This window comes from Pleurodeles waltl, chromosome 2_1 (genome assembly GCF_031143425.1).
Source record: "Pleurodeles waltl isolate 20211129_DDA chromosome 2_1, aPleWal1.hap1.20221129, whole genome shotgun sequence".
Lineage (NCBI taxonomy): Eukaryota > Metazoa > Chordata > Amphibia > Caudata > Salamandridae > Pleurodeles > Pleurodeles waltl.
The window spans coordinates 1,699,056-1,723,568 of NC_090438.1; the positions used below are offsets into that span (position 1 = coordinate 1,699,056).

At 49.0% G+C, this 24,513-nt stretch overlaps 1 long non-coding RNA gene across 2 annotated transcripts in view; it reads right to left on the reverse strand.

The window, feature by feature from the left end:
• Positions 1–2,359: 2,359 nt before the first annotated feature.
• The window catches only part of LOC138257828 (uncharacterized), a 271,578-nt gene continuing 249,424 nt past the window's right edge, over positions 2,360–24,513 (reverse strand). For both annotated transcript variants that reach the window (XR_011198399.1, XR_011198398.1), the window contains 2 exons: positions 9,720–9,768; positions 2,360–2,555 (listed from right to left, as the gene is read on the reverse strand). This is a non-coding gene — a long non-coding RNA (uncharacterized lncRNA). The remainder of the gene's footprint in view (positions 2,556–9,719; positions 9,769–24,513) is intronic.

Consider the following 24,513-nt stretch of genomic DNA (forward strand, 5'->3'; position numbering starts at 1 on the left):
GTGGCAGAGGGTATCCTTGGGGGCATGGGAGGGCACCTCTGGGCTCCTTCCAAGCCCACAGGTCCCTTAACGCCTGCCCTGAGCAGGCGTTAAAAAATGACGCTAATGAGGGTAGACGTCATTTTTTTGGACCCGCCCACTCCCGGGCGTCATTTTTGCCCGGGAGTATAAATACGACGCACATGCCTCGGAGTCATTTTTTAGTAGGGAACGCCTCCCTTGCATATCATTAACGCAAGGAAGGTGTCCACGCAAAAAAATGACGCAAACTACATGAACTTTGACGCTCGACGCATCTAACGCCAAAGTATAAATATGGAGTTAGTTTTGCGTAAAAAAAAATGACGCAAATCCGGCGCAAACAGAGTATAAATATGCCCCTTAGTTTATTAAGGAATGTACCTCTGACTTTTTATACATTTACTAAGGACAATGTTCTTGTTAACAGAGTTTGCAAAGCGCAGGTCGACTGACGTTTTATCGGAGTAAAATAAACCCCACATGTAGAAATTCACTTCATGAGGAAAGGATGCTTCCAAACCTTTTCACTTCTGTGGACCCCCCATCATCATTACTGGAACCCGGGGACCCTCCTGAATCATTACTGGAACCCGGGGACCCCCTGAATCATTATTGGAATCCAGGGACCCCCCACTGAGTAATTACTAAAAGCTGGGGGCCTAATCTGTTAATATTATTTAATTTTCTATGCAGTCGTGGACCCCTGAGGAGGCTTCACGGACCCCAGGGGTCCCCAGACCACAGGTTGGGAATCACTGAATCAGAGCAATTGGGGAAACAACCTTGTTTTAAGATTACTAAATTGTTAAAAAAAACATTTTATATTTGCAACTAAAATTGGTAATAAGCCAATTAGAGAGCTTTTGACTTTCTACAAAACGAGATGCATTCCTAGAGTCACTTGTGGCCCCACTGTGGAGCAGGATATGATGTTCCCTTTCACAACTACAGGGGAATCTCCCTCTGTGGAGATCACTGGCAGTGCCCACCTCCACTTCTTCATCTATAGTTCATAAAGGACCTGTGACCTCTTACCCGCGGAGCCACGGGGCGCGGGAGGGTTCTTCCTAGTTTCTTACTTTGAGAGCAGGTATATTAGTAAGTGGCGGTTTTGATGATGCATTTGTTAAAAGCTCCTCGTGTAAATATTTGAAGCACGGCCTTTTGTAATTAACACAACTGCTTTATGCACATGCAGAGTGTGTAGCACTTCATTGATGATGTAAAAATATAACATTAGATTTATTATTTTTCCGGTGGTGGTTATGCCTCATTTCTTTCTGTGTCCACCTGCGCACTCTGTACTCGCAGAAGGCACTTCAGTGCTAGTGGTTGTGCTCTCATGCTGTTGGTTGGCGCTTTATCAAACTCATTTTACTCTTTCCTGGTCCAGCTCTATCAGCGCCCATCAGGAAGTTGCTACCTCCATGCACACTTTTTAAAAGCAACTTGTCATAAAATGATGAGCTACATTTTGTCATTATCATACCCGTCATATTGCGGGTGCTCTGTGTGAATCTCTTCACTGCAGATAACAATTTGTTTGAATTGAATAGCTGGGCTTTGATGGGTGTGGCTAATATTTGTTGTCTTGGATACGCTTTATCTTGCGGTGTTACTGATGTTTGCTAAAAATGCCTCATTTTTGTTTTTAGGCACTATGGGCCTGATTAAGACTTCGGCAGAGGGGAGTACTCTGTCCCAAATGTGACGGATATCCCGCCCACCGCATTACGAATCCATTATATCCTATGGAACTCGTAATTCGGCGGTTGGGACATCCGTCACATTTGGGATGGAGTAATCCCTTCCGCCAAAGTCATAATCAGGCCCAATATTTTCACGTTAATATATCTGCTGGTAATTTGTCATTAATGTGTCTGCTATATATCTAGGAGCACTTTGTGAATCACTTCACTTTTAGAGCAAAAACATGTTTTTTTTATTTAGCAGTTACTATTCACTACTTTAATTAACCTATTCACTAAGAACAGGGGTTTGAAGGCCAGACCTCTGAGCTATACAATGATGGTTGAATTTGTTTCTGGTATCCGATTGGCTCAGATTCTGTTCACTATCGGTGTTAGAATTTCCAGTGTTCTTGTGATCTGACCAGTAAGTCCTTTGGTGACTGTAACTATGTCTGTAGAGCTGATGGGATCAGAGCCTCCAAAATTCAAAGCGCTGTGGAACTATGATTTGTTGGATAGTTTCTAAGCACTGATACCAATATTTAACAAAGTTTGGATGAATGTCCAAAGTCCTCTCTGAAATGCAGTCTCTGGCTGCTGAACCTATCTCTCTGAGAGCTAATAAATGAAGGAGACGAGTCAGGAACTGCGATGCTCTTTCAACTTTATTGGTGAATTGACACAGGGGACAACAGAATCACAAGAAGCTCCTAGAGAATCATTTATTGAGTAAGAGAAAAGGAAGATGATCCCATGCGGAGAAAGTTGGAAAGTAAGTGTTTCCAGTAATCAGTGTTGTGGAAGAATTCATCAAATGGCCTTAAGACCAGGGTCCGGGCTGCCCTGCAGAAAGAGAAAAACAGACAATGCTGAATAACTCACTCCTGGATAATTTAAACACTGACCCTCTAAGCTGACCACTGTAAAACGAACTGGTGTTGTGTTAGCAGACGTCTTTGGCCATGGTGCAGACACTGCACATTCACTGGGGCTGAATGGCCATGCCGCCTCACATTTTGCCCCTCAAGAAGGATGTCTGTCAGGCTGAGCAAAGTTCAGCCTGACAGACTCTTCATTTTCAGGCCAGACAGCCAGGAAATAGACGTCCACTAAATTCACAGACCCCTGGCTGCCTGAGCTGACCTTTGCTGGGCTGAGGAGGTCACAGCTCTTGTGGGTGTGACCTCCTCAGAAAGGTCCTCGAGGCCCTCCTCCGAGGTGACAAAGGGTAGCGTCACTCATTGCCTCTGACCTGGGCACTTCAGTTTCAGTCCCTAAAGCGTCCAGGGTGAGTGTCAATGAATGACATCTCATCACAGAGTGGGGTGGGGTCAACAGTCTCACTATGATGAGGTTGGGACTTCTGCCTTCCCTTATTGGCTGACCTAAGGTTAACCAATGAGGGAAGGCAGAAGTCGTAACCCTCCTAGGACAGCCTAGGCTTGGGACAGCTGTCTTCCCTCATTGGATGACCTAAGGTCAACCAATGAGGCAAGGCAGCAGTCCCAACCCCCTGGAACCTCAGAGAAAGAGATGCAATTAAGTGTGTGTGTTTTTTTAAAATTAATATTTGGTGTGTGCATACATGTATGTTTGAATATTTGGTTATGAGTGTTGCCAATAGATAAGTGTATGTGTGTGAATGAATGGGTGTGAGTGACTGTGTATGTGTGCATGTGTGTGAGTGACTGTATGTGTGCATGTGTGTGAATGAATGGGTGTGAGTGACTGTGTATGTGTGTGTGTGTGTCAATGACTGCGTATGAGTGACTGTGTATGTGTGCGTGTGTGTGTGAGTGACTGTATGTGTGCATGTGTGTCAATGAATGGGTGTGAGTGACTGTGTATGTGTGCATGCGTGTCAATGAATGGGTGTGAGTGACTGTGTATGTGTGTGTGAGTGAATGGGTGTGAGTGACTGTGTATGTGTGCGTGTGTGAATGACTGGGTGTGAGTGACTGTGTATGTGTGCATGGGTGTGAGTGACTGTGTATGTGTGCGTATGTGTCAATGAATGGGTGTGAGTGACTGTGTATGTGTGCATGTGTGTCAATGAATGGGTGTGAGTGAGTGTGTGTGAATGACTGGGTATGAGTGACTGTGTATTTGTGCGTGTGTGTGAGTGACTGTGTATGTGTGTGTGAGTGAATGGGTGTGAGTGACTGTGTATGTGTGCATGTGTGTCAATGACTGGGTATGAGTGACTGTGTATGTGTGCATGTGTGTGAGTGACTGTGTATGTGTGCGTGTGTGTCCTAAATTTACTGACCTCCACTGGCATGGTGTGCCATCATAAGCTGACGTTGATTTGCGCCCTGCATCAAGTCCTTGCATTATACAGGGAATGACAGTTCGGAAAGTCAATTAGTAGAATATCTCAGGGAATGCGTCCAGATTTAAATTGATAGGTACCTTGTAGCGGTGCATGCTGCCTCAGGGCGCTACTAAGAGATTGCCCTTTAGTTCACTCTCCTGTACACTAGTTTACTTGGTGTCGATTGCACTTATGAAACTGATCGCTTAGTGGGTTTGGCTCAGTTTATTAAAAAGGGCCATTGGTGCATTCGCTTTTGAAGCAGGCACCGCAATGTATGAAAAGCTGTCGTCAAGTATGGACAATCCCCAAGATGAATGAGTGCGCTCAGGATACAGTCAAAGAACAAAAAGTTCACATCACATAAATAATGAGGGCAGAACAAACACACCTTTCATGCACCAACAAATGTACATAGATTTGGTGATTAGTGATAAGGTTAATGCTGTTTTTATTCAACTTTTCCTGAAAATGATTTATAATATGTGTTTTATGTGTTTTATCACTTTGCTGACACCCACTGTGCTCTCCACTCGTGCTCTGGCACCGAAGACCTCAGCGCTTGGAGTGATCTCTGGACCTCAGTTAAGTACTAACAAGTAGACCAGGGAACCTGCTCTCGGTCTGTTCCCAACCTTCAGTGTAGGCTTATTTGTAGTGCATAGGTATTTAAGAAAGCTTTTTAAGTAGCCAGTCTTATTACTGTTTGCAAACTATGGGGGTTATTACAACTTTGGAGGAGGTGTTAATCCGTCCCAAAAGTGACGGTAAAGTGACGGATATACCACCAGCCATATTACGAGTTCCATAGGATATAATGGACTCGTAATACGGCTGGTGGTATATCCATCACTTTACCGTCACTTTTGGGACGGATTAACACCTCCTCCAAAGTTGTAATAACCCCCTATATTGTTTTTCGTGATCTAATTGTTCCTGACGCCCAGGTCTGTCGCTTTGCTTGGTCTTGGTCCCTGATGGGTTGTCCATCTTGCTGTACCAGGTGAATCCTCAGCTCGCACAGCTGTGGCTTGGGTGCTCGTCTCTTCAACTCACCATTAAACTGCACCGGTCACTCTTTTGTGTGAAACGCTGCTCGGTTTTATTTGAGCTGCTCCTTGGTTGGAGCCTTCTTCAACTACGCTCATGTCTTGCATCACACGGCTCCTTTTCAATCTCAGTAAACTCATACTCGCCCTGATTTCGTTACTCACGCTTCCACAATATTTGCAAACAATGGGCTGATGTAAAAGCCATTTCATTACTAAAGCATTCATTCATGGCCAGTAAGAACTTCCTTGAATGTTGGGAGCTAAATTGCACACAATGGGGTGCTCGGGGCTTCTAATGGCGAGTAAAAGCCCTGAGCTTCCACATTTCAATCCCCTCGGGCTCCGCGAGACCTTCGTTTTATTAGAACATTCTGCCCTCTACTGGTGGAATGATAGCCTTATAGCCCTTCGTAGCTGGGCTATACCGGCCATTAAAGACCTGCTCCCTTGTTAAAGGCCCTCACCTTCGTCTCGGATCTTTCACGTGGGGCGGGGGGCTTTAATGGCTGGTATAGCCTACTACAGTGAGCTCTAAGGCTATAGTAAATCCCATGTAATGAGTGGGAAGTCAGCAGATCATTGAATGGCTTGTCCTGAAGATTTGCGAATGCACTCAAACATGACAGTTTGTTGGCATTCCCACACTACAATCGGACACCCTCAAATTGTGAAGGTTTTAATCAGGGCTGGAGTAAAACATTTTAGTGTTGGAAGGAAGATCTCTTGGAGGGGACATATGCGAGGAGGTTTCTTCACAGGGAAATATTTTTCTAATAGAAAAACAAAAGAAAATATAAAGGGGGTGATTCCTACCCTGGCGGTCTGAGACCGCCAGGGTAGGGGACGGAGGATGCACCGCCAACAGGCTGGCGGTGCATCAAGGGCAATTCTGACCGCGGCGGTACAGCCGCGGTCAGAAACGGGAAACCGGCGGTGTCCCGCCGGTTTCCCGCTGCCCCAGGGAATCCTCCATGGCGGCGCTGCTTGCAGCGCCGCCATGGGGATTCCGACCCCCTTACCGCCATCCTGTTCCTGGCGGTGAAACAGGATGGCGGTAACGGGTGTCGTGGGGCCCCTGCAGTGCCCATGCCACTGGCATGGGCACTGCAGGGGCCCCCTAACAGGGCCCCACATTGATGATTTTCAGTGTCTGCTTGGCAGACACTGAAAATCGCGACGGGTGCAACTGCACCCGTCGCACCCCTTCCACTCCGCCGGCTCCATTCGGGGCTGGCATCCTCGTGAAAGGGGGTTTCCAGCTGGGCGGGCGGGCGGCCTTCTGGCGGTCGCCCGCCAGCCCAGCGGGAAACTCAGAATGACCGACGCGGTCTTTTGACCGCGGTACGGTCTTCTGGCGGTTCCCGCTTGGCGGGCGGCGACCGCCGCCCGCCAAGATTAGAATCACCCCCAAAATGTTCAGTTGCACACTAGGACGATTTTGCACTTGGGAAATGTGAGCTTGGGAAGCTTGTCACATGTCGTTCTAGGATCATACATGGAAATCAGTGCCAGGCACAGATTTAAAGGTCTACTGCTGGAAAGGTTTTTGGTAATTCTAGAAAGTGGTACATTTGTAGCTATTCACACAAGTACTATTTCTAGAGAAGCTTATTTTTCCTGCTTGTTGTGGGAAGCCCTATGCCACTATGCTTCTGACCCACAGCTGCACCTCTGCTTGTCTTTGTTACAAGGAGACATCTTTAAAATTAAAAAATAAGTACATTGCTGCTGTTTTTTGCATTGTGTTACTTTGCATGACAGGCCGTGAAAAACATCAGTAAATATGCACCCAGATGTAGTTGTAGTGTCCACTAAAGAGGACCTTCATGGATGTTATTTATGCTGTTATGTTATTTATTTTACAAATTGACATTAACTCCAAATACTTCTCAGCATGATTCACCGATAAACATGTCATGTTGAACTGATAGAACATGGAATGTGTGTAATGCCACGTGATGTAACTTTTGGAAAAGATGACGTCCCCCAACTTTGTTTGATGGTTTTGATTATGAGGTGTCAGTGGGATCTATTTTTTCAACCAAGATTAGGAACCATTTGACAACCAATGCATCAGGTGGAAATATACTCAATTAGTTTGGTGTTTACAGACTGTGCAAACTTATTTATGACTCATTAGAAGCTGCCATATATATGCTGATGTGATTAAGTTAGATTTGTTCTTATTTCTGTGGATGTTTTGAAACCTCCCACTGACTTGAAAGATAGTGAGGCTGAATTGTTTGATGATAATTATAGTGGGGTCGTCAGAGAAATGACTGTAACTTGTACACTAGTAGTGGGCCCCATAACAGAAAAACAGAGACGTCTGCTCTTTATGAGGTGGCGGGCACTCTATCTCAGTGATCCAGCTCTGTGCCGGGGGCACCTGAAGTCCTTAAGACCCCTGTGAACAGTGCCAGTGTTGCATTCTTCTCATCTCTGCCACATTGGGCTGGTGTTAGCCCCGTTAACAATCAGTCTTAGGCAAACTAAAGCTGTTCCGGTTTCTCTTCTATATTACAAGCTCCTGTCTGGGGGATAAAGGGTCTGTGTGTGCACATCATTCCTTTGTCCTAAGGCTCCTCAACACTTTCAGCCTTTCTGGCACAGCTTGTGATCCCTCATCTGAAGGGGCTCCTAACACTGCTGATGTGGTGCTTTTCTGGGGTTACCTCAGGACTGCGGGAGATTCGGGAGGGAATCCATTGGCCTCCTACCCTGTAGTTTAGAGCATATGTCTCCCTTAATTGTTTCTTTAGGACCTGGCTGATGGCAGCATTATGGTATTTGGAGTCCAGTAGACTCAATCAGAGGTGTTGTCTGAAGGCCATCCTTTAAGAATGAAGCCCAGAGGCTGGGGTCAGTGGGGCACCTTCACTTGCATGTGTTGATGGTTCTGCATATGTTGCCAGTAATAGCTTCAGAGCCTGTGTCCCTAGGTGATGGTCCACGATCACGTTTGTTGGTCACCTGTAGATAGGGTCATTATGGGCTGATCAGTTGTGTTGTTTTGTATGACACAGTGAGTGCAGGATTGTAGGTGGACGCTGCCCACGAAGGAGCCACAAAGAATATGGAGCCAGATGCACTAAGGTTTTTACCCGTTCAAACCCTGCACTTCACTGAACCTGTGGCTTTAATGCAGCTGAAAATGTGTTTAATGTACCAAAGCCACGTAAAGTTTTACTGACCTCAGACATGGGTTTAGAAATGAATTAATAATCACAAGTTGGAAGAGGCGTTTTGTAGGGGTCCCTTTCAAATTGGGATTTGCAACAATATTTATGAATGCTTTACAATCCTAATACCAGTCACAAACCATTCAAGAGTTACTGAACCACGATTTGTAGTTGGAACTGTTAAAAAAAAGTGAAGGGCTTTCCTTTGGGCGTCTTCCTCTTGGTAAATTGTGGCAAATGTTTTTGGGTGAGTAGGCAATGATCCCCTTTTTATTGGAATTTGTCACTGGAGGATGGAGTCCAAGGGGCCAATTAGGGCTTTTGGAGGGGGCTACATGCCCCCTCCCCTTAGCATATATGTTTTGGCCCTGGGAGATGGGGTCACTGGTGCCTAAAGGCCTAACCTACACTGCCCTCGCCAAAGGCTGTGCATGGCGTTGGGTTGGCCGCCTGTAGGAGGTTGACTGCCTTTGGGTGGGTTGGCCACATGGCTAGCCAAAGGCCAGGCTCTTTGGCCAAGAGTTGGAAGAGCACAGCATGGGGTTGGCTCCCTTCGGGGAGTTGGAAGCAGGGCCTGGCCACAGGATAGGGTCCCGAGGCCTCATAAGACATGAGGATGGGAGCAGCAATTTGGCCCGGGGGTGGAGGGCCTGGCGCCTAATAAGTCTCAGGGAGAGGTGCTATGTTTTGAATGTGCAAAACCACTGAAATTCACCAGTTATATTTAGCTCTGGTAACCATAACTCGCGTCCCAAGGGAACTATAACTCACACCTTCGCCATGCACGGCTAATTACCCCACAAATTGCATCACTCATGACATCTTCTATGATGTCATTGACAATAGAACTGCAACACTTGCAATGAAATTATTGATGAGAAAACTATGCATGGTGGGGTCACGGGTATAGTCACCTTATGGCACGAGTCATAGTTACCAGCGCTAACTATAATATGTACATTTCAGTGATTTTGTACATTTAACATGTTACGTTGTCACTGAAATTCTCACCTAACGACAACGTTATTTTAACCTTTGTAACAAAGGTTAGAGAGACGTTATAGCAGTTAGGAAATAGAATTTAAAAATCCATAGGAATTCACTGAAAAGTACACAAAAGTTACAAGGATCTTATAGTTAGGTTCTGAATTTGCGTGTACAAAACCACAGAAATTCAGCAGAGTTATCACAAGTTACTATAACTCGCTCCCTTAGGTAACTCGCACCTCCACCATGCACAGTGTTTTCTTCAATAATTTGACTGCTACTGTTTCATTTATATTTTTAATGATGCTATAGAAGATCGTCATCAATGTTGTAATATCTGGGGTAATTATCAGTGCATGGCGAGGGCACGAGTTACAGTTACCTTAGGGCTCGAGTTCAGCTCCCTGAAAGTAATCATTCAAGTAAGGAAATCTTAGAAGTAAAGAGATGCAAGTCTAGACCTTGATTTTACCTTCACTTGTTAGATATCAGTGGCTGCACCATCCTTATCTAGGTCCAAGCTAAAAGAGAGATAAATAACATTGTTTACAGAAAATCATAAAACGGATGCTCACTTCAGAGTTCATGCTCTACGAGTGCTTAATTTGTGCTTGTTCTTTCCGGTGCGGGCACCAGCACTTATTGTTCTGCCTCACACATTTACTGAGAGCAAAAGACACATATGAGAAAGACGGCGGGAGAGAAAAGTGAAAAAGCGTCACAATGGGAGAAAGTGGAAAGCTGCAATAGTAAGCTGAAGGGGCAGGGAGAGCTGTAAATGGATTGATGAGGCCCAGAATGGCTTCAGGATTACGCTGCCTCCGTATTCCATATTCACACATTTAGTTGCAGCAGCCGCATGTTTTAGAGGAGGGCTTTAAAGTGTCTGTCCTTACACTACTTCCATAACCACACATTAATTCACAGAACTACTCACACATCCACTCATTCATACAGTCACTCATGCAGTGACGCATCCATACACACACTCATGCATACACTCAATCACCCAAACCACCACTCACAAATCCTGCCACTCACTCATACACCCACACACACACACACTCACTCACTAATAGAACCACTTATGCACCCTCTCACGTACCCATACTGAAACTCATGACCCACTCACTCACCTATACAACCACTCATGCACCCTCTCACTCACCAATACAGCCACTCATGCACTTAACCATACAACCACCACGCAACCACTCACTCACCCCCAGACCTATTCATGCACCCACTCGATCACCTATACTGACACACATATACCCAGTCACTCATCCATACAACCGCTCATGCACCAATAGAGCCACTCATGCACTTACCCATACACCCACCATGCAGCCACTCACTCACCCACAGACCCATTCATGCTCCCACTCGATCACCTATGTAACAACTCACGCACCGTCCCACTCACCAGTACAGCCACTCATGCACTTACCCATACACCCACCATGCAGCCACTCACTCACCCACAGACCCATTCATGCACCCACTCGGTCACCTATATAGACATTCATATACCCAGCCACTCATGCACTTACCCATACACCCACCATACACCCACCCACTCACCAAGAGAACCATTCATGCACCCACTCGGTCACCTTTACAGACACACATATACCCAGTCACTCATCCATACAACCGCTCATGAACCCTCTCACTCACCAATACAGCCACTCATGCACTTACCCATACACTCACCACACACCCATTCACTCACCCCCAGACCCATTCATGCACCCACTCAGTCACCAATCCAGGCACTCATGTACCCAGTCGCTCATCCATACAACCACTAACGCATCCTCTCACTCACCAATACAGCCACTCATGCACTTACTCATACACCCACCATGCAGCCACTCACTCACCCCCAGACCCATTCATGCACCCACCCGGTCACCAATCCAGACACTCATATACCCAGTCAATGATCCATATAACCACTCACACAACTTCTTACTCACCAATACAGCCATTCATGCACTTACCCATAGACTCACCATGCAGCCAATCACTCACCCCCAGACCCATTCATGCACCCACTCGGTCACCTATACAGACACTCAAATACCCAGTCACTCATCCATACAACCACTCATGCAGCCTCTCACTCACCAATACAGCCACTCATGCACTTACCCATACACCCACCACACAACCCTTCACTCACCCCCAGACCCATTCATGCATACACTCAGTCACCTATACAGACACTCATATACCCACTCACTCATCCATACAACCACTCACGCACCCTCTCACTCACCAATACAGCCACTGATGTACATACCCATACACCCACCATGCAGCCACTCACTCACCCGCAGACCGATTCATGCACATACTCGGTCACCGATCCAGACAGTCATATACCCAGTCAGTCATCCATACATCCACTCATGCACCCTCTCACTCACCAATGCAGCCACTCATGCACTTACCCATACACCCACCATGCAGCCAATCACTCACCCCCAGACACATTCATGCACCCACTCGGTCACCAATCCAGACACTCATATACCCAGTCACTCATCCATACAACCACTCACACAACCTCTCACTCACCAATACAGCCATTCATGCACTTACCCATAGACCCACCATTCAGCCACTCACTCCCCCTCAGACCCATTCATGCACCCACTCAGTCACAAATACAGACACTTATATACCCACTCACTCATCCATACAACCACTCACGCACCCTCTCACTCACCAATACAGACACTCATGCACTTACCCATACACCCACCATGCAGCCAATCACTCACCCCCAGACCCATTCATGCACCCACTCGGTCACCTATACAGACACTCAAATACCCAGTCACTCATCCATACAACCACTCATGCAGCCTCTCACTCACCAATACAGCCACTCATGCACTTACCCATACAACCACCGCACAGCCACTCACTCACCCCAAACCTATTCATGCAGCCACTCACTCACCCACAGACCCATTCATGCACCCACTCGGTCTCCTATACAGACATGCATATACCCACTCAGTCATCCATTCAACCACTCATGCACCCTCTCACTCACCCATACAGCCACTCATGCACTTACCTATACACCCACCATGCAGCCACTCACTCACCCACAGACAGATTCATGGACCCGACCCACTCGGTCACCGATCCAGACACTCATATACCCAGTCACTCATTCATACAACCACTCACGCCCCATCTCACTCACCAATATAGCCACTCATGCACTTACCCATACACCCACCATGCAGCCACTCACTCACCCACAGACCCATTCATGCACCCACTCGATCACCTATACAGACACTCATATACCCAGTCACTCATCCATACAACCGCTCATGCACCCTCTCACTCACCAATACAACCACTCATGCACTTACCCATACACCCAAAATGCAGCCACTCACTCACCCCCAGACCCATTCATGCACCCACTCGCTCACCTATACAGACACTCACATAACCAGTCACTCATCCATACAACCACTCACCAATACAGCCACTCATGCACTTACCCATACACCCACCAAGCAGCCACTCACTCACCCCCAGACGCATTCATGCATCCACTCGGTCACCGATACAGACATTCATATAACCAGTCACTCATCCATACAACCACTCACGCACCCTCTCACTCACCGATACAGCCACTGATGCACTTACCCATACAACCACCATGCAGCCACTCACTCACCCCCAGACGCATCCATGCATCCACTCGGTCACCAATCCAGACACTCATATACCCAGTCACTCATCCATACAACCACTCACGCACCCTTTCACTCAACATTACAGCCACTCATGCACTTACCCATACACCCACTATGCAGCCACTCACTCACCCAAGACCCATTCATGCACCCACTCGTCAACGATCCAGATACTCATATACCCAGTCACTCATCCATACAACCACTCATGCACCCTCTCACTCACCAATACAGCCACTAAGGCACTAACCCATACACCCACCATGCAGCCACTCACTCACCCCAGACCCATTCATGCACCCTCTCGGTCACCTATACAGACACTCATATACCCAGTCACTCATCCATACAACCACTCACGCACCCTCTCACTCACCAATATAGCCACTCATGCACTTACCCATACACCCACCATACAATCACTCACTCACCCACAGACCCATCCATGCACCCACTCACTCACCTATACAGACACTCATATACCCAGTCACTGTTCTATACAACCTCTCACCAATACAGCCACTCATGCTCTTACCCATACACCCACCATGCAGCCACTCAATCCGCCCGACCCATTCATGCATCCACTCGGTCACCGATCCAAACACTCATATACCCAGTCACTCATCCATACAACCAATCACGCACCCTTTCACTCACCAATACAGCCAATTGTGCACTTACCATACACCCACCATGCAGCCACTAACTCACCCCCAGACCCATTCATGCACTCACCCCCAAACCCATTCATGCACCCATTCGGTCACCTATACAGACACTCAAATACCAAGTCACTCATCTATACAACCACTCATGCACACTCTCACTCAACATTACAGCCACTCATGCACTTACCAATACAATCACCATGCAGCCACTCACTCACCCCCAGACCCATTCATGCACCCACTCGGTCACCAATCCAGACACTCGTATACCCAGTCACTCATCCATACAACCACCCACACACCCTCTCACTCACCAATACAGCCATTCATGCACTTACCCATAGACCCACATGCGGCCACACACTCATCCCCAGACCCATTCATGCACCCACTCAGTCACCTATACAGACAGTCATATACCCACTCACTCACCCATAAAAAAACTCACGCACCCTCTCACTCACCAAAACAGCCACTCATGCACTTACCCATACACCCACCATGTAGCCAATCACTCACCCCCAGGCCCATTCATCCACCCACTCAGTCACCTATACAGACACTCATATACCCAGTCACTCATCCATACAACCACTCACGCACCCTCTCACTCACCAATAAAGACACTCATGCACTTACCCATACACCCACCATGCAGCCACTCACTCACCCCCAGACCGATTCATGCACCCACTCGGTCACCGATCCAGACACTCATATACCCAGTCACTCATCCATACAACCACTCATGCACCCTCTCACTCACCAATACAGCCACTTATGCACTTACCCACACACCTACCATGCAGCCACTCACTCACCCCCAGACCCATTCATGCACCCACTCGGTCCCCTATACAGACACACATATACCCAGTCACTCATCCATACAACCGCTCATGCACCCTCTCACTCACCAGTACAGCCACTCATGCAGATACCCATACACCCACCACGTAGCCACTCACTCACCCACAGACCCATTCATGTACCCACTCGGTCACCTATCCAGACACTCAAATACCCAGTCACTCTTCCATACAACCACTCACGTAGCCTCTCAGTCACCAATACAGCAACTCATGCATTAACCAATAGACCCACCACACAGCCACTCACTCACCCAAGACCTATTCAAGCAGCCACTCACTCACCTACAGACCCATTCATGCACCCACTCAGTCACCTATACAGATACGCATATACCCATTCAGTCATCCATGCAACCACTCACGCACAAACCCTCTCACTAACCAATGCAGCCACTCAGGCACTTACCCATACACCCACCATGCAGCCACTCACTCACCCCCAGACCCATTCATGCACCCACTCGGTTACCTATACAGACACTCATATACCCAGTCACTCATCCATACAACCACTCACGCCTCTCTCACTCACCAATATAGCCACTCATGCACTTACCCATGCAGCCACTCACTCACCCCCAGACCCATTCATGCACTCACTCGGTCACATATACAGACACTCATATACCCAGTCACTCATCCATACAACCACTCACGCCTCTCTCACTCACCAATATAGCCACTCATGCACTTACCCATGCAGCCACTCACTCACCTACAGACCCATTCATGCACCCACTCAGTCACCTATACAGATACGCATATACCCATTCAGTCATCCATGCAACCACTCACGCACAAACCCTCTCACTAACCAATGCAGCCACTGATGCACTTACCCATACAACCACCATGCAGCCACTCACTCACCCCCAGACGCATCCATGCATCCACTCGGTCACCAATCCAGACACTCATATACCCAGTCACTCATCCATACAACCACTCACGCACCCTTTCACTCAACATTACAGCCACTCATGCACTTACCCATACACCCACTATGCAGCCACTCACTCACCCAAGACCCATTCATGCACCCACTCGTCAACGATCCAGATACTCATATACCCAGTCACTCATCCATACAACCACTCACGCACCCTCTCACTCACCAATATAGCCACTCATGCACTTACCCATAAACCCACCATGCAACCACTCACTCACCCACAGACCCATCCATGCACCCACCCGCTCACCTATACAGACACTCATATACCCAGTCAATCATCCATACAACCATTCACCAATACAGCCACTTATGCCCTTACCCATACGCCCAGCATGAAGCCACTCACTCACCCCCAGACCCATTCATGCATCCACTCGGTCTCCGATCCAGACACTCATATTCCCAGTCACTCATCCATACAACCAATCACACACCCTCTCACTCACCAATACACCCACTCATGAACTTACCCATACACCCACCATGCAGCCACTCACTCACACCCAGACCCATTGATGCACTCACCCCCAGACCCATTCATGCACCCACTCGGTCACCTATACAGACACTCACGTACCCAGTCACTCATCCATACAACCACCCATGCACCCTCTCACTCAACATTGCAGCCACTCATGCACTTATCCACACACCCACCATTTAGCCACTCACTCACCCACAGAACCATTCATGCACCCACTCAGTCACCTATACAGACACTCAAATACCTAGTCACTCAACCATAAAACCACTCACGCACCTTCTCACTCACCAACACAGCCACTCATGCAATTACCCATACACCCACCATGCAGCCACTCACTTACCCACAGACCCATGCATTTAACCACTCGGACACCTATACAGACACACATATACCCAGTCAGTCATCCATACAACCACTCACGCACCCTCTCACTCACCAATAAAGACACTCATGCACTTACCCATACACCCACCATGCAGCCACTCACTCACCCCCAGACCGATTCATGCACCCACTCGGTCACCGATCCAGACACTCATATACCCAGTCACTCATCCATACAACCACTCATGCACCCTCTCACTCACCAATACAGCCACTCATGCACTTACCCACACACCTACCATGCAGCCACTCACTCACCCCCAGACCCATTCATGCACCCACTCGGTCCCCTATACAGACACACATATACCCAGTCACTCATCCATACAACCGCTCATGCACCCTCTCACTCACCAGTACAGCCACTCATGCAGTTACCCATACACCCACCACGTAGCCACTCACTCACCCACAGACCCATTCATGTACCCACTCGGTCACCTATCCAGACACTCAAATACCCAGTCACTCTTCCATACAACCACTCACGTAGCCTCTCAGTCACCAATACAGCAACTCATGCATTAACCAATAGACCCACCACACAGCCACTCACTCACCCAAGACCTATTCAAGCAGCCACTCACTCACCTACAGACCCATTCATGCACCCACTCAGTCACCTATACAGATACGCATATACCCATTCAGTCATCCATGCAACCACTCACGCACGAACCCTCTCACTAACCAATGCAGCCACTCAGGCACTTACCCATACACCCACCATGCAGACACTCACTCACCCACAGACCGATTCATGCACCCACTCGGTCACCGATCCACACACGCATATACCCATTCAGTCATCCATACAACCACTCACGCACGCACCCTCTCACTAACCAATGCAGCCACTCATGCACTTACCCATACACCCACCATGCAGCCACTCACTCACCCCCAGACCCATTCATGCACCCACTCGGTTACCTATACAGACACTCATATACCCAGTCACTCATCCATACAACCACTCACGCCTCTCTCACTCACCTATATAGCCACTCATGCACTTACCCATGCAGCCACTCACTCACCCCCAGACCCATTCATGCACTCACTCGGTCACATATACAGACACTCATATATCCAGTCACTCATCCATACAACCACTCACGCACCCTCTCACTCACCAATATAGCCACTTATGCACTTACCCATACACCCACCATGCAACCACTCACTCACCCACAGACCCATCCATGCACCCACTCGCTCACCTATACAGACACTCATATACCCAGTCAATCATCCATACAACCACTCACCAATACAGCCACTTATGCCCTTACCCATACGCCCAGCATGAAGCCACTCTCTCACCCCCAGACCCATTCATGCATCCACTCGGTCTCCGATCCAGACACTCATATTCCCAGTCACTCATCCATACAACCAATCACACACCCTCTCACTCACCAATACACCCACTCATGCACTTACCCATACACCCACCATGCAGCCACTCACTCACACCCAGACCCATTGATGCACTCACCCCCAGACCCATTCATGCACCCACTCGGTCACCTATACAGACACTCACATACCCAGTCACTCATCCATACAACCACCCATGCACCCTCTCACTCAACATTGCAGCCACTCATGCACTTTCCCATACACTCACCATTTAGCCACTCACTCACCCACAGAACCATTCATGCACCCACTCAATCACCTATACAGACACTCAAATACCTAGTCACTCAACCATAAAACCACTCACGCACCTTCTCACTCACCAACACAGCCACTCATGCACTTACCCATACACCCACCATGCAGCCACTCACTCACCCACAGACCCATGCATTTACCCACTCGGACACCTATACAGACACACATATACCCAGTCAGTCATCCATACAACCTCTCATGCACCCTCTCACTCACCAATAAAGACACTCATGCACTTACCCATACACCCACCATGCAGCCACTCACTCACCCCCAGACAGATTCATGCACCCACTCGGTCACCGATCCAAACACTCATATACGCAGTCACTCATCCATCCAACCAATCACGCACCCTTTCACTCACCAATACAGCCAATCCTGCACTTACCATACACCCACCATGCAGCCACTAACTCACCCCCAGACCAATTCATGCACTCACCCCCAAACCCATTCATGCACCCACTCGGTCACCTATACAGACACTCAAATACCTAGTCACTCATCTATACAACCACTCATGCACACTCTCACTCAACATTACAGCCACTCATGCACTTACCGATACAATCACCATGCAGCCACTCACTCACCCCCAGACCCATTCATGCACCCACTCGGTCACCAATCCAGACACTCGTATACCCAGTCACTCATCCATACAACCACCCACACACCCTCTCACTCACCAATACAGCCATTCATGCACTTACCCATAGACCCACCATGCGGCCACACACTCATCCCCAGACCCATTCATGCACCCACTCAGTCACCTATACAGACACTCATATACCCAGTCACTCATCCATAAAAAAACTCACGCACCCTCTCACTCACCAAAACAGCCACTCATGCACTTACCCATACACCCACCATGCAGCCACTCACTCACCCTCAGGCCCATTCATGCACCCACTCAGTCACCTATACAGACACTCATATACCCAGTCACTCATCCATGCAACCACTCACGCACCCTTTCACTCACCAATAAAGACACTCATGCACTTACCCATACACCCACCATGCAGCCACTCACTCACGCCCAGACCGATTCATGCACCCACTCGGTCACCGATCCAGACACTCATATACCCAGTCACTCATCCATACAACCACTCATGCACCCTCTCACTCACCAATACAACCACTCATGCACTTACCCATACACCTACCATGCAGCCACTCACTCACCCCCAGACCCATTCATGCACCCACTCGGTCACCAATCCAGACACTCGTATACCCAGTCACTCATCCATACAACCACCCACACACCCTCTCACTCACCAATACAGCCATTCATGCACTTACCCATAGACCCACATGCGGCCACACACTCATCCCCAGACCCATTCATGCACCCACTCAGTTACCTATACAGACAGTCATATACCCACTCACTCACCCATAAAAAAACTCACGCACCCTCTCACTCACCAAAACAGCCACTCATGCACTTACCCATACACCCACCATGTAGCCAATCACTCACCCCCAGGCCCATTCATCCACCCACTCAGTCACCTATACAGACACTCATATACCCAGTCACTCATCCATACAACCACTCACGCACCCTTTCACTCACCAATAAAGACACTCATGCACTTACCTATACACCCACCATGCAGCCACTCACTCACGCCCAGACCGATTCATGCACCCACTCGGTCACCGATCCAGACACTCATATACCCAGTCACTCATCCATACAACCACTCATGCACCCTCTCACTCACCAATACAACCACTCATGCACTTACCCATACACCTACCATGCAGCCACTCACTCACCCCCAGACCCATTCATGCACCCACTCGGTCCCCTATACAGACACACATATACCCAGTCACTCATCCATACAACCGCTCATGCACCCTCTCACTCACCAGTACAGCCACTCATGCAGTTACCCATACACCCACCACGTAGCCACTCACTCACCCACAGACCCATTCATGCACCCACTCGGTCACCTATCCAGACACTCATATACCCAGTCACTCATCCATACAACCACTCACGCACCCTCTCACTCACCAATAAAGACACTAATGCACTTACCCATACACCCACCATGCAGCCACTCACTCACGCCCAGACCGATTCATGCACCCACTCGGTCACCGATCCAGACACTCATATACCCAGTCACTCATCCATACAACCACTCATGCACCCTCTCACTCACCAATACAGCCACTCATGCACTTACCCATACACCTACCATGCAGCCACTCACTCACCCCCAGACCCATTCATGCACCCACTCGGTCCCCTATACAAACACTCATATACCCAGTCACTCATCCATACAACCACTCACCAATACAGCCACTCATGCATTTACCCATACACCCACCATGCAGCCAATCACTCACACCCAGACCCATTCATGCACTCACCACCAGACCCATTCATGCACCCACTCGGTCACCTACACAGACACTCAAATACCCAGTCACTCATCCATAAAACCACCCATGAACACTCTCACTCAACATTGCAGCCACTCATGCACTTACCCATACACCCACCATTTAGCCACTCACTCACCCACAGAACCATTCATGAACCCACTCAGTCACCTATACAGACACTCAAATACCCAGTCATTCAACCATAAAACCACTCATGCACGTTCTCACTCACCAACACAGCCACTCATACACTTACCCATACACTCACCATGCAGCCACTCACTCACCCACAGACCCATGCATTTACCCACTCAGTCACCTATACAGACACTCATATACCCAGTCACTCATCCATACAACCACTCATGCACCCTCTCACTCACAATACAGCCACTCATGCACTTACCCATACACCCACCATGCAACCACTCACTCACCCACAGACCCATTAATGCACCCACTCGGACACCTATACAGCCACACATATACCCAGTCAGTCATCCATACAACCTCTCATGCACCCTGTCACTCACCAATACGGCCACTCATGCACTTACCCATACACCCACCATGCAGCCACTTACTCACCCACAGACCCATTAAGGCATCCACTCGGTCACCAATCCAGACACTCATATACCCAGTCACTCATCCATACAACCACTCACGCCTCTCTCACTCACCAATATAGCCACTCATGCACTTACCCATGCAGCCACTCACTCACCCCCAGACCCATTCATGCACTCACTCGGTCACCTATACAGACACTCATATATCCAGTCACTCATCCATACAACCACTCACGCACCCTCTCACTCACCAATATAGCCACTCATGCACTTATTGTAGGAAAGTACCATCTTGCCTGGCATGTTACCCCCATTTTTCACTGTATATATGTTGTTTTAGTTGTATGTGTCACTGGGACCCTGTTCTCCAGGGCCCCAGTGCTCATAAGTGTGCCTGAATGTGTTACCTGTGTAGTGACTAACTGTCTCACTGAGGCTCTGCTAATCAGAACCTCAGTGGTTATGCTCTCTCATTTCTTTCAAATTGTCGCTGACAGGCTAGTGACCAATTTTACCAATTTACATTGGCTTTCTGGAACACCCTTATAATTCCCTAGTATATGGTACTGAGGTACCCAGGGTATTGGGGTTCCAGGAGATCCCTATGGGCTGCAGCATTTCTTTTGCCACCCATAGGGAGCTCTGACAATTCTTACACAGGCCTGCCACTACAGCCTGAGTGAAATAACATCCACGTTATTTCACAGCCATTTTTCACTGCACTTAAGTAACTTATAAGTCACCTATATGTCTAACCTTTACCTGGTAAAGGTTAGGTGCAAAGTTACTTAGTGTGAGGGCACCCTGGCACTAGCCAAGGTGCCCCCACATTGTTCAGGGCCAATTCCCTGAACTTTGTGAGTGCGGGGACACCATTACACGTGTGCACTACATATAGGTCACTACCTATATGTACCTTCACAATGGTAACTCCGAATATGACCATGTAACATGTCTAAGATCATGGAAGGGCCCCCTCTATGCCATCCTGGCATTATTGGGACAATTCCATGATCCCAGTGGTATGTAGCACAGACCCTGGTACTGCCAAACTGCCTTTCCTGGGGTTTCACTGCAGCTGCTGCTGCTGCCAACCCCTCAGACAGGTTTCTGCCCCCCTGGGGTCAAGCCAGGCTTGTCCCAGGAAGGCAGAACAAAGGACTTCCTCTGAGAGAGGGTGTTACACCCTCTCCCTTTGGAAAATGGTGTGAAGGCAGGGGAGGAGTAGTCTCCCCCAGCCTCTGGAAATGCTTTCTTGGGCACAGATGTGCCCAATTCTGCATAAGCCAGTCTACACCGGTTCAGGGACCCCTTAGCCCCTGCTCTGGCGCGAAACTGGACAAAGGAAAGGGGAGTGACCACTCCCCTGACCTGCACCTCCCCTGGGAGGTGTCCAGAGCTCCTCCAGTGTGCTCCAGACCTCTGCCATCTTGGAAACAGAGGTGCTGCTGGCACACTGGACTGCTCTGAGTGGCCAGTGCCACCAGGTGACGTCAGAGACTCCTTCTGATAGGCTCCTTCAGGTGTTAGTAGCCTAGCCTCTCTCCTAGGTAGCCAAACCCTCTTTTCTGGCTATTTAGGGTCTCTGGGGGTCATTCTGACCCTGGCGGTCGGTGACCGCCAGGGTCACCGACCACAGGAGCACCGCCAACAGGCTGGCGGTGCTCCTAAGGGCATTCTGACCACGGCGGTTCAGCCGCGGCCAGAAAGGGTAAACCGGCGGTCTCCCGCCGGTTTACCACTGCCCTACAGAATCCTCCATGGCAGCGGAGCGCGCTCCGCCGCCATGGGGATTCTGACACCCCCTACCGCCATCCCCGCCAGGAACAGGATGGCGGTAGGGGGTGCCACAGGGCCCCTGGGGTCCCTGCAGTGCCCATGCCAATGGCATGGGCACTGCAGGGGCCCCGTAAGAGGGCCCCACAAAGTATTTCAGTGTCTGCAAAGCAGACACTGAAATACGCGACGGGTGCAACTGCACCCGTCGCACCTTCCCACTACGCCGGCTCAATTCTGAGCCGGCGTCCTCGTGGGAAGGTAGATTTGCCCTGGGCTGGCGGGCGGCCTTTTGGCGGCCGCCATCCAGCCCAGGGCAAATCTCAAAATACCCTCAGCGGTCTTGCTACCGCAGAGCGGTATTTTGACGGGGGAACATTGGCGGGCGGCCTCCGCCGCCCGCCAATGTTAGAATCACCCCCTCTGTCTCTGGGGAAACTTTAGATAACGAATGCAAGAGCTCATCCGAGTTCCTCTGCATCTCTCTCTTCACCTTCTGATAAGGAATCGACTGCTGACCGCGCTGGAAGCCTGCAAACCTGCAACATAGTAGCAAAGACGACTACTGCAACTCTGTAACGCTGATCCTGCCGCCTTCTCGACTGTTTTCCTGCTTGTGCATGCTGTGGGGGTAGTCTGCCTTCTCTCTGCACCAGAAGCTCCGTAGAAATCTCCCGTGGGTCGACGGAATCTTCCCCCTGCAACCGCAGGCACCAAAAAGCTGCATTACCGGTCCCTTGGGTCTCCTCTCAGCACAACGAACGAGGTCCCTTGAATCCAGCAACTCTGTCCAAGAGACTCTCACAGTCCAGTGACTCTTCAGTCCAAGTTTGGTGGAGGTAAGTCCTTGCCTCCCCACTCCAGACTGCATTGTTGGTAACCAAGACTTTTGCAACTTCTCCGGCCCCTGTGCACTTCCGGCAGAAATCCTTTGTGCACAGCTAAGCCTGGGTCCACGGCACTCTAACCTGCATTGCACGACTTTCTAAGTTGGTCTCCGGCGACGTGGGACCCCTTTGTGCAACTTCGGCAAGCACCATTTCACACATCCTTGTAGTGTTGGTTTCTGGCACTTTTCTGGGTGCTACCTGCTGCTGAGAGGGCTTCTTATCTTGCTCGACGTCCCCTCTTCTTCCTGGTCCAATTTGCGACCTCCTGGTCCCTCCTGGGCTACAGCAGCTTCCAAAAACGCTAACTGCACTATTTGCAACTAGCAAGGCTTGTTGGCGTTCTTTTGGCGGGAAAACACTTCTGCACAACTCTCTAAGGCGAGAGGGATCAGTCCACCAAAGGGGAAGTCTCTAGCCCTTTTCGTTCTTGCAGAAACTATTGCTTCTTCTGTCCAGTAGAAGCTCCTTTGAACCCACAGCTGGCATTTCCTGGGCATTTGCCCATCTCCGACTTGCTTGTGACTTTTGGACTTGGTCCCCTTGTTCCACAGGTACCCTAGATTGGAAATACATTGGTGTTGCATTGTTGATTTGTGTCTTTCCTGTATTATTCCTCTATCACAACTTCTTTGTCTTCTGGGGAACTTTAGAGCACTTTGCACTCACTTTTCAGGGTCTTGGGGAGGGCTAATTTTCTAACTCTCACTATTTTCTAATAGTCCCAGCGACCCTCTACAAGGTCACATAGGGTTGGGGTCCATTCGTGGTTCGCATTCCACTTTTGGAGTATATGGTTTGTGTTGCCCCTA